Below are 14,440 nucleotides of genomic sequence, written 5' to 3' on the forward strand. Positions count from 1 at the left end.
AAACACTGCAGAAGAAGGCTCTGGCTCCATAGTTTGGAGCAGAGCTAGCCCATCACCATGAGAGTTGTGCGTGCAGGGACATGGACAGAAGAGATGGGACAGGAGACATAAGATAGGAGACAGGGACATGGGCATGTCTTCTCCCTGTTCCCATTCTCAGATGTGGGGTTGATTGAGAGAATTGGAGTAACTCAGGTCTATTTTAACAACTAATGGATACATAAAGCTTTAGGCCCTATCAAGGAATGTATTATTAATCTAATTGTCCATCCATCCATCCATCCATCCATCCATCCATCCATCCATCCATCTGTTCATATGTCTATCCATCCATTTTTCATTCTTTCAATATATTTGTCCATCCACCCTTCTGTCTGCCTACCCACTCACTCATTTACCATTGATCTCTCATCCATCCATCCATCCATCCATCCATCCATCCATCCATGCATCTTTATCCATCAATACAGCAGTTGCCTGATGCTGTTACTGGGCTAGCAATAGTTGCTTAGAGCATGGAAGAGGGACCATTGAAATAATATAGACTGTCAAGCCAGAGATAGAAGTAAGTGCTAGGCATCAATGTAGGAGGTAGAGAGGCAGCTACTTGTTCCTCATACATGCATGTGTGTGTTGTATATAGATGAGCTGATGACTGTCAGAACTGCGGGCATGGAAGAGTTAGATAGGGGCCGGGCCACAGGGAGCACACAAGTCAGATGGGTATCCTTCCTTTATTTACCGCATTCACTAAGTTCCTACAGCTTCTAGAACCCAAGCTCCATTGTTTTCCTGGGATAAGAGGGCATGGTGAAGAACGGTCCTGGCTTCAGAGTAGATAGTTACTGAAGCATATGTTCTAATAGGGATGTGTCACTGAGACCATAAAAAAAAATATGTGAATGAAGGCATAGAGAAGGCTTGGAAGTCAACTCAGAGGGTTGATGCTCTCTGAATCAGTGGTAGAGTATTCTTGGAAAGAATATCCCAGAGGAGATCAGCACTAGTGAGCATTTTTAGGTAGGGGAAAGTTTGTTGTCTATGAGGGTCAGGAGGTGGCAGTGAGTCTGGGGACAGAGGGTAGGGTTTGACAGGATGAGATAGATAAGATGAAGACAGATCATGTATGTATATTGGTCCTAGTAAGATATTAAGAATGGTCTGGAAGAGGGCCAGGGTGGGAGGTAGACCAGTTGGCCAACTCTCTGTGCAGCCCAGTAGGAAGGTAAAAAGGACTGGGCTATTGGAGTTGTGAACCTGGTTGGAGAAGCTAATAGGTGGTTCATCATGGCATCAGTTTGGGTGTAGGAAATAGGGCAGCCCAAGGTCAGGATGGCTTTTCTGCTGGCCTGTAAGAGAGCTGGACACAAACTCAAAACCACAGGAGCTCTGGATGGCTTTCCAGAATCAGAGCGAGGCTGTTAGTGTCTATCTTTTTAGACATGAGCTCTCACTGTGGACATTTTGGGTAGGGGTGGCAGGAAGAGTGATTGATAAAGTGTGGCAGGGTGGTGAGAACCTCAGGAAGGTGGGTGTAGAGGTGGGCAGGTGCCTGAGCTGCTTCCCAGCTGGGAGGTGCAGGATGCTGGGTTGGCACACAGGAGTCGGTACTGTTCTACCTACTCCTGAGTAGGGTTTGCACTTCCTGCAGAGCAATGTGAGGCAGGAGAGAGCAAGGCAAAGCCCAGCCCAAAGTGTCTGTATAGGAGTGCTATATAGGACATGTCATAGGGAAGATGACCCACTGGGCTCCACACACTCTTCCTGACTAGGTAGCTAGCAGAATCTTGGCCAATAGTAGGGATGGTCTCATGATCAAAATGTCTGAAAAAGCACCCTCCTTGCTAGAGTCTAAAGTGGCTCTTTTTGGTCACATGGGTATTGATTGTCCTTGTGATTGTGCAGCCCCCAAACTCTGTACCTGTCCCTCTACCAGCCTTGAGGACAATCAGAAAAACAGACCAACAGGCTACAGCTGGCCTGTTCTGTGAGTGACCCACTTCTTTATAGGGAACCCGGCTGGTGGAGTGTTTCTCTACTTCTAGCTCTGTGCATTTTGGGAGAGACAAGGAACAGTGAGAACTTCAATGTGGACACAACAGTGGCTGTACCAGCTTCTGTCCAGAGTCTGAGATACAAAAGAGCTGTGGCTCAGATGCTCCCAGGAGTTGGTATCAATTAGATCTATTTCCCATATGTCTTCTTCTTCTTCTTCTTTTTAAATGAGGAAGCAGAGTAGCGGAAGGCAGCTCTTTCTTGCAGAGCACGCTGCACTGTGTAGTCGTGTGCAGAGGTGGGCTATGGAGCTTCTGCAATTAGAAACCCACGGGAGAGACACTCGTTGCTAGAATGATTCAGATGCTGTTCCGACAGAAGCAGAATGACCTATTTTCTGAGATTCTTTTAAAAGTGGAAATTCGTTTTGTGTCAATTGCCCTAGGTGACCTCTAAGAGACACAGAATAGCCCTGAGGTGACAACTGGGAGCTTTTGGGGACCGGCACCTATGGGGAAGTTCAGTTCCCATGTCATTATTGGTTGGGGTCCCAAGACTAGGCCTGAGGATGAAAGAGGTACTCTTCTCTCCTCCCATACTTGGTTCATCTCTCCCAAGCTTTCCCTCTTCAGTCTTTTATCTCTATATTCATGGCTCATGCTGCAAATACTCAAGACTTCTGCTTGCCACCTGTGTTGGCCAGTTCCCTGTCCTTTTCTTGGTGACATCACACATGCTACTGACTCCCTTTGGCTTCACCTGTCCTCATCTCTCCCACCCCCTTGGCACTCTTCCCACTTCACTGGCTTATCTTTCTCAGCCTCTCTGTGCTCTTCCTCATACCCTCCAGATCTGCAGAGATTAACCGACTTCCTCTCTTACCAAGCTATACTCACCCTTCAAGTCTCCTGATAAGCCAACATCCTTACTATGGGCTTGGAGGCCCTAATCCAGTCAGTCCCCAGGGCCAGCCTAGTCTTTCCCTCACTCCCGTAGTCTTACTTGCTGTTCTGGAAAGCATAAAACAGATTCCTGGTTAAAATCTCTCCTAGAAGCCATCCCTCTATCTCCAGACCATTTGCCCCATCTTCTAGTCCATTGCTCATCATTACAGTGACTTTTCCTGACTTCCAGTGACCCTGCATATCCCTGCTTTACCTCTCTGCATCTTCAAGCCTCCCTTCTCTGCCTTCAGGTCCCTGGATACATTGTATTCAATGCACACATTCTCACTGGATACATTGCATCCATCATTGGATACATTATATATCTATCTGTGCATTCATTCTTTGTCCCAGTGAAACATCTGCTTTGTGAGGTTGAGGAACTTGCCGAATGCATCTACACCTTCAGCTTCCATCCAGGGTGACTGCCACCAGAATTATCAAAGTCATTATTTTCCCCAGCTGAAAGATCTCAGGGATGAAGCAGGGGAGATGGCTCAGCCCAAAAATTGCTTGCTGCCAAGACTGATGACTTAAGTTTAATTCCTGGGACCCACATGGTGGAAACACAACTGACTGCTGTGAGTTATCCTCTGGCCTTCACACTGCCCCATACCTCAAATTGTACAGAAAAATAAATAAAATGGACTAATTCCCCACCACCACCACCCAGAGTCTGTGTTTACAAAGCAATAGGAAGTAACAATGACTTCCCAAGCTCCATTTGGAGTCTCCAGGTACCCAATCAGTAGCAAAGAGAATGGATGTCAAAAGTTTATAAGGGAATAGATCCAAACAGGATGACTGATGTTGACAGGCCTCAGATCAGTACACATCCCAAACTTCCTGAAATGCTGTTCTGAGTGATACGGGCATACAGCCGTTTAGACACATCTGTTTCCGAGGCAGTTTGACCTATGGTGAGAATGTCAAATGAACTGAAAACATTCTGACATTTTAAGAGCTTTAATTTACTCCAGATAGAAGCCATAGCATCGGAATATGTCAAGTTCATAAGGCTTGGGCTTACGGACAGGAACACGTGCCTATGTGGTGCAAGGGTATGCCAATGAGCGAATGGACTCACTGAAGGAGAACACCCCAGAAGTGGAGGACATGTCTGCAAACCACAGCGGAGTCTCTGAGTGGGGACTACCTGCCATGCTCACTGCAGTCTGAAGAGGGGTGAAACATGGAATTAAACAACTGCCAAGGAGGTTTAGGTCAGGACAGGGCTGACGATAGTCACTAGTCACTAGTCAGTGGTGTGTATACAGTAGGCAAAACACTGACTTTAGCTCAGATGAGTCAGGGGTTAGGTCCCAGCTCTGCATCACACAGGCTAAGCATCACACGGCAGGCTACTCATTGAACAGCTTATTTTTGGCTCCTACCTTTGAGAGAGCCAGGGAGACTGAATCACTCAAACCTATTTCCCTTACTGTGGGTCACCCAAACCTGCTTCTCTTACAGTCTCATGTTCAGATGGATCACTTCAGACATTCCCTTACAGCCATGCATACTGAACTGAATCCTGGCTAGTGGGCTGTGGAAATTGTGTGCCACCTCCAGGCCTGGCCCTCAAGGGCCACTCTGGTGTGACCAGTTTTCTCTTTCCCTTCTGGCTTGAGGTAGAGGGTCATGGCAACTTCTGAAGTCATGTGATAACAACAGTGGCGCCTCAAGACTGAAAGCCACATGCCTCTGAATTTATGCTTGAAGAGTTCCCTGTTTGGACTTAAAATAAGAATTAAATGTGTCTATGCTGAGCACCGCAGTCTAGGAACTTGTTTGTTATAAAAGATGTCTTCACTCTGAAACCTCTGAAAAACAGTGCACGGAACTCTTTGTGTTTAGAGCCCCCAGGCAGACCTAGGTTTACAGCGGTGTGGGGGGGGGTGTCCCAGAAGATGAGTGCTTCCAAGCTTCTTGCTTAATATTTACAATAGTCACTCCACATAAACTTATACAGTGTTTTTGCTGATCTCTGAAAGGGATTCTAGAAACACAGGAAAGAGGCTGGGGAAATGGCTTGGTTGGTAAAGTGCTTGCCTTGCTTGCACAGGGATGAGTTAAGTCCCCAGAAGCCACATTAAAAGTCAAGGAGCTGGAAAGAAGGATCAGTGGTTAAGAGCGCTGGCTGCTCTTTCTAAGGACCCAGACTCCATTCCCAGCCCCTACAAGGTGGCTCATAGATGTCTTAACTTCAGTACTACGTGAGCTGACACCCTCATCCAGCTTCCACAAGCACCAGGCAAACACATAAAAATACCTTTTTTTGAATATCAAAAAAGCTGGCTAGTAGGCTGGGAAGGTGACTCAGTAGTTTAAGCATCTGCCTCTTAAGCACAAGAACCAGGGTTCAAATCCCCAAAGCCCATATGGAATGCTAGTAGGTGTGGCAGCCTGCTTGTAATTCTAGCTTGGAAAGATAGAAGTGACAACCTGGCTATCAAGACTAGCCGTCTCAGCAAGCTCTGGGTTTGACTGAGAGACTCTGCCTCAGTGAAAAAGGAAGAAGAGCAACTGATTGTGACATTGGCTTTGGGCCTTCACACGCACACAAACACGTGTGTTCACATGCACGAAAAACATGTGTACATGCACACACATGCACACCACACCCAAACAGATAACACCAAAGCTGGCATGTGGCATTCTCTTGTAGTCCCAGGACTGGGGAGATGGTAACAAATGGATCCTTGGGCTCATTGGCCTGCTAGTCTACCCTGTGCGGTGAGTTTCAGGCCAAGGAGAGACTCTGTCTTAAAAGTAAGAGGGCCATCCTTGAGGCATGATTGTTCTGTGGCTTCCACATCCATGCACACATACATGTACTTGCACACACACACACACACACACACACACACGCACGCACACACACACAAGACAGTTTCCTTGTCATGAAAAGAACAGGGAATAAGAAACAGGGCCCTGCTTTGTGTTTGTGTGTATGTGTGTGTGTGTATGTGTGTGTGTGTGTATATGTGTGTGTGTGTGTATGTGTGTGTGTGTATGTGTGTGTGTATGTGTGTGTGTATGTGTGTGTGTGTGTGTATGTGTGTGTGTATGTGTGTGTGTGTGTGTGTATGTGTGTGTGTATGTGTGTGTGTGTATCCTAAGACACGAGGCTTCTGCAGGACAGGGTCAGAGTGAGTGTCTCCAGCAATAACCATTAGAATTCAGAGGAAGGAGGTTCCTGTGGTCAGTTAGGAAAGACTTCATAAATCAGCCAGACAGCAGAAGACAGCAGCTACATGGGCCACCACAGATAATGGGCAATCTAGAAAGAACTTCTATTACATTTTCAGAAGAATGAGCATGATGTATTCATCCCCCTAGCAGATATTCATTGCTAACCATGTTAGTGATGTAGGCTCCTTAGAAAATTAACCTAGAATATGGAAAAGGCTATAAACGGGACTAGGATGCTCATTATTGAGCTGTTTTATAATGTCAAAAGACAGAAGCAACTCAGATGGCCAATGGGGAGAGGGTACATAAGTGGATTGTGGTCTGTCCCTTGGATGTGCCGTGTCCCTAACAAACCTCACTGAGCAGAAGCAGTTCCCCATTTTAATTATGGTCACACCCATGACCAACTCTTATGTCATAGTCACAGACCTGATTTTTCCAATTCTACTCTATAGCTCTTTGTCCCTTAGGGTGTGTGGTGGTTTGAATAGGCTTGATCCAGGGAGTGGCACCATTAGGAGGTGTGGCCTTTTTGGAGTAGGTATGGCCTTGTTGGAAGATGTGTGTCACTGTGGGGGTGGGCTTTGAGACCCTCCTCCTAGTTGCCTGGAAGACAGTCTTCTCCTGGCTGCCTTTGGATCAAGATGTAGAACTCTCAGCTTCTTCTCCAGCACCATGCCTACCTGGATGCTGCCATGCTTCCCACCTTGATGATAATGGACTAAACCTCTGAACCTATAAGCCAGCCCCAATTAAATGCTGCCCTTTATAAGAGTTGCCTAGGTCATGGTGTCTCTTTACAACAATAGAAACCCATACTAAGACAGGGTGTCTGCTTGTATGTCACAGGGGTCTCACAAACATCCTAAAAGTGGCCTGGCATCCATATTGCTTGACCATGTTCCCTTCTGTATCCCTTGGTTTTTATTTTCTCCTTTGGAGATCTGATCTCCCTGTGCAGCCCTGGCTGTCTTGACACCCTTGCCGTTGTAGATCAGCTGCTCTCCAGCTCACAGAGATCTGCCTGCTGCTGCCTCCCAAGTGCTGTTAAAGGCATACACTAGCTTGTATCAATTACTGCTCTCATGGTTGTGGCGACATACTCTGACCAAAGCAACCTAAGGATGGGTAAGTTTACTTTGGCTCTCGGTCTGAGAGCACACAGTCCATAACAGTGGGGGAAGCCAGTTATGTTGCATGGGCTGTCAGGAAGCAGAGGGATGAATGTAAATCAGCTTTCTCCCTTTTGCTCAGCCCAGCTCATGGAAGGATGCCCCCACAGTTAAGGTGGGTCTTCCCACCCCAGTTAACCTAATCTAGACAATCCCTCATGGGCTTGCCCAGAGGTTTGTCTTATAGGTGATTCTAGATCCCAGCAGGCTGATAATATTAACTCTCATACTCTTGCCCCATCACACAAAACCCTCTCCTGATGCCACTGGTCTCCTCATCCCAGTGTAAATCAGGATTGTGGGAATTTTCCTGGATCCCTGCTTTCCTGGTCAGACCTTGCATGCTTTTTAAGTACCCCCCACCGACTCTTTGATCTCTGTTGCCATGGTCCCACACTGCCACAGAGGCTAAACTTCCCAGCTGGGATCCTCCTGCCTCCAGGATCCTCTCTGGCACGGTGGAGATCAAATCGGATTTCCTCACCACCACCGCTTCTCACCTCTCAGTCTCCCCATGGCCTTTCATGACTCTTAGACAAGAAGACCTACGCTTACAAGCCTGAGCCTCCATCTGCTCTCAAGCCATTTCATTCCGCAACATTCCTTCCTCACAGCCCACATGACGGAGAACTGCCATTCCCCAAGTGGCCCTCTCTGAGCCCTTTCTTCCACGGGCACCCACGCCAGGCTCTCACCTCCATGTCCTTGCTTTCCTTATCAACTCAGCTACCCTGGGAAAGCCCTCTTCCATCTGGAGGTCAGCCAGGCTGCTTGGGGACCCAGCTTACCCAGTCTGAACAGGGGAGGGGAGGTAGATTGAGGTGTGTGGTAAAGGGAGGAGCCAGTCATTAGCAAACCTCTGTCCCCTAAAGTGTAGACTGGGCATCCTACCTCTAGATGTGAGGTGTTGGGGTGCCAGATCACAGCTGTGATGCTGAATTTGAGCCGAAACTAGTCATTTGTGGCTGTGCCGTCTCCTGGACTCTTGTGGAGCTTAGCTCTTATTTAACGAGCTCCCAAGCTCTGAGTACATTTGTATTCAATTGGCTCCTGCAGATGTGTTTTAGTTCCTTGAGTAAGACATTTCATTTTTCTGGGTCTCAGTTGTAACAGCAAGCCTTAGTGATATGGACAGGCATTCCCAATGCCAAAAAAGACTGGGAAATCTCAGGTCTTAAACAGGTATGGCAAGAAGTGGGGCCTAGAATTCAAGACCCTCTCTCAACCCCTCCAATGGACCTTGTCATTAACAGCAGAGAACACAGCCAGTCCCTGTTGGCTGGCAAGGACCCAGGGATTAACATCCAGGGTGTTAATGTCCTGATCTAGCCAGTGCTGAAGGTGACAACATCTGCTGTGTGAGGCTCTGGTGCCAGGGCTCATGTGGCACCTTCTGGCTTTTGGAGCATCTGTCTTGGGAGACAGCCTGGGTGGCCTTAAGGCTGAGCTCAGCGCAGGCTCAGTGGCTGCTGTCAAGTGATAAAAAGCTCTTATTAGGGTCAGGTGATTGACTTTTACCTTCAGTGTCTTAAGAAAACAATAGAGACCCATCTGATTTGGCCCTGTTCCCGAAGGTGCCCAGGGACTAAGTTACTGCTAAGTGGCTGGAGGCTGTGATGACTGGTATAAGGTATTTGTGGCACAAGACTGGCAGGTGGTGTGGGCTGTGTGCACTTTTCCCTTGGCACACAGGATGTGGGAGGAGTTTATTTTGTGTGTGCATGTGCATGTTTGTGTGAGTGTATGGCACGCACATGGATGTGCAGCTATGCATGCATAGTTGTGCACATGTATGTAGAGGCTGAAGTCAATGATGGATGTCTTCTATATTGTTCTTCAACTTATTTTCTGAGGTCTCCTTCTGATCTAGAGTCACTGATTCAACTTGACTGGCTGACCAGCAAGCTCTAGGGGAGTCTCCTGTCTCCACCTCCCCGGCATTGTGCCTCTCTCTGTGTGTGTGTGTGTGTAGGTGATGGGGTTAGAACTCAGATTCTTACACTTGCATGGCCATCACTTTACCATCATTTCTCCAGCCAAGTTTATTTATTTCCCTTGAAGATTTTCTTGATGCTGTAGAGGTCAGAAGTCAGGAGGCAGAGGGAGGTCAGATTGCCTGTATCTGGCAGTGGTTTGCTTGGGGGGTGTCTCAATAAGCCACCAGTTCAGTGCATGGTCTGTTTGATAAGCACCTCTCTGGGAGGGCTCTCTGTATTCATGTTCCTGATGAGGGTGAATGACCTGCCTCAGATCACATTGCCAGTAAAGGTGGGTGGGGGTGGGGTGGGGATTGAAGATCACACCCATCTGCCCCGTCCACACAGCCTTTCCTCTCTGGGAGAGCGACGCTACTGTCATCGCTGTGTTCGTGTTCGATAGCCTGCTAGCAGCAGAGGTCTCAGGTCTGCCTCTCTCTCCTCACTGCTTTGGGAGACCACGAGGAAACCATAAGCAGGAGGAGTACCTCTCCTGCTTCTGCCGCGTCTTCTCATTGACAATCAGCATGGCTCACCTCCCTGCCTCCTATTTTTCAAAGGCTTCTCACTGAGTGAGGCTAGAACCCCAAACTCTTACAGTGGTCCCTGAAGCTATGCATTGCTGGGCCCTGCACCCTCCTTTCCTACCCTCCCCCCACCTGCCCATTCTTGCTCCAACCACCGTGTACTTCTGGTGGCTGTTTGAAGGGGCCAGGAACGCTGCTTTGTCTTAAGGCCTCAACAGATGGCCTGCGCACTTTTCCCAATTTTCTCCTCGGTGACTCTTACTCAACTCATGACTTATTTTTTCTTACTTGAAGAATGTCTCCGAGGACCAGTGAGGTGGCTTGATGGGCGAAGCCTCTTTTCTCCTAACCTGGTGACCTGAGTTTCATTCCTGGAACCCATGTAAAAATGGGAGCGACTGGCTGCAGAGTCGTCCTTTGACTTCCACACACATGCTGTGGCACATGCACACACACTCACCCAAGCATGTGCACAGGCACACACATACACATACACACACACACACGAAGGCACATAGACACACACACACACATGCACACAGACACACGCATACACACAGGAACACACACACAGACATACTTGCACACACATGCACACACAGGCACACAGACACACAGACACACACATGCACACACACACACACATATACACACGCATACACACAGACATACTTGCACACAGGCACACACACAAACATGCATACACACAGACATACTTGCACACACACACACACGCACACACACACACACGCACACACACACAAATGCATATGTCCCTGGACTTCATTTTCCAATCATACATTTTCCCTCAAAGTCCGTATTCTATCTTCATCTCCTCCTGCCCCCTTTTCTCTCTCGTTTCTTCCCCTTCTTTCACCTTTTCCTCTGGCTGCTCCTGCATTTCCTCCTTTTCACCTGTTCTTCCTCCTCTGATTCATCATCTTTCTCTCCCTCATCCTCACCACCTCTTCCTCTCACCCTCCTGCTTTGCACCATCTCCTCCTCTCCCTCTTCCTCTCCCTCCTCCTCTCCCTCCTCCTCTCCCTCCTCCTCTCCCTCCTCCACTCCCTTTTCTTCTCCCTCCTCCTCTCCCTCTTCTTCTCCCTCCTCCTCTCCCTCCTCCTCTCTCTCCTCCTCTCCCTCCTCATCTCTCTCCTCCTCTCCCTCCTCCTCTCTCTCCTCCTCTCTCTCCTCCTCTCCCTCCTCATCTCTCTCCTCCTCTCCCTCCTCCTTTGGTGCCGGGAGTGGATTCCAGGCCTTTGCACATGCTGAGCATGCGCTGAGCCTCTGGGGTCTGCCCCCCAGCCCCTGCCAGTCATTTTTTTATTGTTTCCTACTGTCTTTTTCTTTGCAGCCTCACCCCTGTTTGCGTTTGGTCTTCTCTAGAGCCTCTCAAGGTTAGGGACTAGCATGGCTCCGCTCACCACGTGGCACCTTCTGCTCCTCACCCCCTGCATGGCACGTGGCAGACTTTCAATGAGCATTTGAGGAGTTTGTTGAATGAATCCTTGGTTCCTCGGGATTGTCGGCGTCAGCCCTGGCAGTGTGGTGCCCACGAGTGTATTTATAGAATCCAGTTTCTCCTAATGCAGTTTTCCATTTATTCACCCCTGAGTCATTTCCATCAATATTTACTAAGCACCAACTGGGTGTTGAAGATGTAAAAGTGGCTGAGAAAAACGTGCCAGCCCACCAGAAGCTCCGGATGGATACAGCAGATAGGGAGACACTGAAGGTCAAGAGCCCTAGTTTCCATCTCCCGCTCAGGTCTTCCAAGTTTGGTCCATGGACCTTGTTACAGAGCTGCACGACAGTGGGTCAGTCACTTCACTTCTCTGATCATCTCATGCATAGAATGAGAAAATGGTGATATCTGAAGAGACACCATGACCAAGGCAGCTTATAGAAGAAAGCATTCAACTGGGGGGAGGGGGCTTGCTTACAGTTTCAGAGGGTGCATCCATGACATTAATGGTGGAAACATGGTAGGAGAGAGAGGGGGCAGGGAGGGAGGAAGAGAGAGAGAGGGAGGGAGAGAGGGAGGGAGGGAGAGAAGGGGGATAGGAAGGGAGGGAGAGAGAGAGAGAGGGAGGGAGAGGGGGACAGGGAGGGAGGAAGGGAGGGAGGAAGAGAGAGAGAAAGAGATGGGGAAGGGAGGGAGTGAGAGAAAGAGAGGGGGGAGGAGGGAGTGAGAGAGAAAGAGAGGGGGAAGGAGGGAGGGGGAAGGAGGAGGAGAAAGAGAGAGAGAGGGAGAGGGAGAGGGAGAGGGAGAGGGAGAGGCCACAGATTGGGCCTTTGAAATCAAAAGCCCACCTCTAGTGACACACTTCTTTCAATGAGGCAATACTTCCCAATCCTTCCCCATGCAGTACCACAGACTGGGAACTACCTATGGGACCATTCTCATTAAAAGGCCTCAGTCTCCATCTTACTTGGTCAACCTGTAGTTCCCTGAGTGGGAAAGCGTCTACAGGCATGGTGCACCTTAGAGAAGGGGCCGCAGAGGTTCCTGCAGAATGTTAGTGCTCAAGTTGGTGGGGCACAAGTCTACTGAGACGGGGGAGGGGGTGTCACCAGCTCCTGCAACCGAGTAGGTACGACTGAGGCAGGCAGTTGAGGTGGGTCAGAGCAAGAACAAGGCAGGACCTATGGCGGCCCTGAGCCTAGCACGTCTGTGTGTAGCCTTCTGCTCCTCCTTGAGGACACATGAAGTCCTTTTTTCTTCTATTTATGTCTCGATGACCATACCCTCCTCTATCTGCTCCCTCCCCAAGACGGGGATTAATGGAGGTCTGCGAGCATCTTTCCCCCATTGTGTGGGGTAGGATCTGGCAGGGTTTCTTAAATCTGCTACTTGCTCAGCATCTCCCGACTCCTAGTACAGATGTACAAAGCTGAGGCCCACCGTGGGGATTGGTTAGGTCCTTAAGAAGAGATGGGCAGCCTAAGACCACCCCAAGGAGCTGCTGCCCACCTTGGCTAGGAAGCTCCTTGCGGCACTCTTGAGAGAGATGAAGTCCTGCGTGGACTCTCTACAGTGGTCTTGAAGTTATATGCATCGGCGGTTTGAATAGGCAGCAACCAGGGTGAGCTTCAGTCTCTCGACTCCAGTTCCACTCAGTCTCTCAGGGTAAACAGATGGAGGAAGCCCAAGTGGAAGGAGGAACTCAAATACTGGGGGTCTCAACCCAGGCCCATGCTGGGACCTGACCGTGCAGCTGCACCTGCCGTCAAGTGTAGGACCGGGTATCAGCCGCAGTATCCTCCCCAGCTGCTCTGAGAACAGGCGCGGGCTGTGTGGGAGAAGAGAGAACACCACAGCACCCTTGGAAGAGCTACTGACGGCTGGCTATTCTTATTCCTTCTTGGAACACTTCCAGCGGAAGGACTGAGAGATCTCCACCTCCAGAAACCCTCCCTCTGGCTATTCCCTTGATGAAGAGCAGGCCCTTTCATCACGTGGAGAGACACAAGCTTGTGACAGCTAAGACAGCCAGCACTCTGCAGCAGGCGGCCTGTGGGGCTCAATTGCCCTTGGTAGCTGTGTCTCCTTCCTGTGCCTCAGTTTCCCCATTTTCGGGGTAGGGTAAAGGCATCCCACAGAGTGATACCTAAGTATTTAGCCGCACCTTTACTGTGAGGGTCCCCGACAGACAGCTCTGTTTAGTGTTATTACCAGACTCCCCAACTCAGCTCACAAACCTCCCCCTTCTGCCTTGTCCTCCGCTACATTTCTCTCCCCCATCTTTCCACTCCCCCTCTCCCCAGTCACCTCAAAATATACCTAGGGTTCCCAGGATGCTTCTGCTTGCTGCAATTATGCTACCCTGGAATGTCTTCCTCACAGGCCATTTCTTAAAGCTCATTTACTTGTTTCCAAGTGCAGAGATTACAGGTGTGTACCCCAGGATGGGAAATAAATGCCTTTGTATGAATGAATGATTATATCATTATTATATATTTAAGTGCATTTAAGTCCGACTATCTTTGTAAAGAGGTGCATGGTTCGTGGTAGGTATTTGATATGTTTTCATGTGTGCGAATGGCTGTTCATGGCAGTGTATGTGCGTATTGTGTGTGCATGAGTGGAGAAGCCAGGAGTCAATCTTGGGTCTTGTTCCTCAGGAATGTTGTCCAATCTATTTGTGAGACAAGGTCTCTTACTGGCCTTGAACTTGCTAAGCTGAACTGGCTGGCCAGCACCTCTGAGGTATCCACACACCTGTCCCTGTGTCCCTAGCCCTATGATTATAAGCACACACTATCATGCTCAAATTTTTAATGTGGGTCCTAGGGATCAAACTTAGATCCTCATGCTTGTGTGGAAAATAGCCTAGTGATGGCACCACCTTCCCAGCTCTGCATGTGAGGTTTTAATCCCTTCCATATCAAACTAAGGAGGCTGTTTAAGAAGCATGCTCCCTGGGGAAGGGTAACCTGCTGTGTTAAATCCATACCAGAGGCTGGAGAGATGGCTCAGGATGATTAAGACTCCCTACTGCTTGTGTGGTGGACCCAAGTTCAATTTCCAGCATCCCTATTGGGTGGTTCATACCAACTGCCTGTGGGTCCATCTTTGAGGGATCTTATCCCCCTGGCCTCCAAAGGCACCTGCACTCACATGCATACAG

General features: G+C 49.0%; 1 protein-coding gene across 1 annotated transcript in view; it reads right to left on the reverse strand.

Annotated features, from left to right (window-relative positions):
• Cacng2 (calcium voltage-gated channel auxiliary subunit gamma 2) overlaps positions 1-14,440 on the reverse strand; it is a 126,673-nt gene that overhangs the window by 56,305 nt on the left and 55,928 nt on the right. The window lies entirely within an intron of this gene.

Source organism: Mus caroli, chromosome 15, assembly GCF_900094665.2.
Source record: "Mus caroli chromosome 15, CAROLI_EIJ_v1.1, whole genome shotgun sequence".
Taxonomy (NCBI): domain Eukaryota; kingdom Metazoa; phylum Chordata; class Mammalia; order Rodentia; family Muridae; genus Mus; species Mus caroli.